At 43.1% G+C, this 2020-nt stretch overlaps 1 pseudogene; it reads left to right on the top strand.

Moving 5' to 3' along the window:
- The first annotated feature begins 589 nt into the window (after window positions 1-589).
- Window positions 590-1159, top strand: LOC143571047 (putative mitochondrial protein AtMg00860 pseudogene; annotated as a pseudogene).
- Window positions 1160-2020: the final 861 nt, after the last annotated feature.

Here is a 2020-nt window from a genome sequence, read left to right as displayed (position 1 = left end):
TCATAAGTTTCTATCGCAGGGTTGTGCGGGATTTCTTGCTTCGGTTAAAGCTACATCTTCTAATGAACCCAAAATCTCCGATTATCCGACTGTTTGTGATTTTCCGGACGTTTTTCCTAAAGAATTGCCTGGACTTCCACCTGATCGCGAGGTAGAGTTTACTATTGATCTTGTCCCTGGTGCCGAGCCGATTTCTAAGGCACCCTATCGTATGGCACCTTTGGAGCTTAAGGAGCTCAAAGAGCAGCTACAAGAATTATTGGAACTGGGTTTTATTAGACCGAGTGTCTCTCCTTGGGGCGCACCGGTCTTATTCGTGAAGAAGATGGATGGTTCATTAAGACTCTGTATCGACTATCGGGAGTTGAATAAAATCACCATTCGAAATCGTTATCCCTTGCCTCGTATCGATGATCTATTCGACCAGCTTTAAGGCGCCAAATGTTTTTCTAAGATTGATTTGAGATCTTGTTACCATCAGCTTAAGATCAAAGATTCAGATGTTTCTAAGTCAGCCTTTCGTACTCGTTATGGCCATTATGAATTCTTGGTGATGCCGTTTGGGTTAACCAATGCTTCCGCCGTTTTCATGGACTTGATGAACCGAGTTTTTCGAGAATTTCTTGATAAGTTCGTGATAGTCTTCATCGACGATATTCTAATTTATTCTAAAAGTAAAGCGGAACATGGGGATCATCTTCGTATCGTACTCGAGATTTTACGTAAAAAGAAGCTTTATGCAAAATTCTCAAAATGCGAGTTCTGGCTAAGCAAGGTAGCGTTTTTGGGTCACATTGTGTCGGCCGAAGGCATTACAATGGACCCGGCTAAAATCGAGGCAGTCACTAATTGGCCTAGACCTACCTCAGTTTCAGAAGTCCGTAGTTTTCTCGGCCTTGCCGGTTATTATCGCCGATTTGTTGAAGGTTTTTCCGCCATCGCCCTACCCCTCACGCAATTGTTAAGGAAAGGGGTTAAGTTCTCCTGGAATGATGATCGAGAGAAAATTTTTGAAGAAATAAAGAAGCGATTGGTTTCTAATCCGATTCTTACACTTCCTTCAGGCACGGGTGGATACCAAATTTATAGTGATGCTTCTAAGAAAGGTCTCGGCTGCGTTTTAATGCAGCATGGTAAAGTCATTGCATGCACCTCATGACAGTTGAAAACCTTACGAGGTTAACTATCCGACGCATGACCTCGAACTCGCTGCAGTTATTTTCGCGTTGAAAATCTCGCGTCATTATCTTTATGGAGAGACTTGCGATATTTTCACTGATCATAAGAGCTTGAAATATATCTTCACTCAGAAGGAACTGAACATGAGGCAGAGACGTTGGCTAGAACTTCTAAAAGATTACGACGCTATCATACAGTATCATCCGGGTAAGGCAAACGTTGTAGCCGATGCTCTTAGTCGGAAGAGTTCCGGAACGATAAATTCTTTTCAGCTGCAACCTCATATCCTCAATGATCTGGATAGATTGGGTATTGGTCTCCATTTTGGTGATACCAATGGATATCTAGCCAGATTTCAGATTGAGCCTGATCTAATTTCTCGAATCAAGAGTGCGCAATATGAAGACGGAGAAATTTGGGCAATTATACAGAATTTGGAGGGTGGTAAACCGTCAGAATTCAGAGAAGACGAGCATGGCGTAGTTTGGTGTGGGAAACGGTTATGTGTTCCTAGCGATTCCACCCTACGGGAGTCGTTGTTAGCCGAGGCTCCCAGTTCACCGTTCTCAATCCACCCCGGATCCACGAAGATGTTTCGGGATCTTCGTCAACATTTTTGGTGGAGCGGTATGAAAGAGGACGTGGCCAGTTATGTCAGCAGATGTCTTACTTGTCAGCAAGTTAAAACTGAGCATCAAAGAGCTGGGGGTTTACTTCAGACACTTAACATACCGGTATGGAAGTGGGATGATATCCCAATGGATTTTATTACCGGACTACCTAAAACGTTCAAAAGAAATGATGCTATTTGGGTTGTAGTCGATCATTTGTCAAAATCGGC

This window comes from Bidens hawaiensis, unplaced genomic scaffold (genome assembly GCF_021521415.1).
Source record: "Bidens hawaiensis isolate Kalapana, Puna unplaced genomic scaffold, B.hawaiensis_p1.1 tig00001299_1, whole genome shotgun sequence".
NCBI classification, from domain to species: Eukaryota; Viridiplantae; Streptophyta; class Magnoliopsida; order Asterales; family Asteraceae; genus Bidens; species Bidens hawaiensis.
Note: the sequence above shows the minus strand (reverse complement) of the source record. Positions and strands in the feature narration are given on the sequence as shown.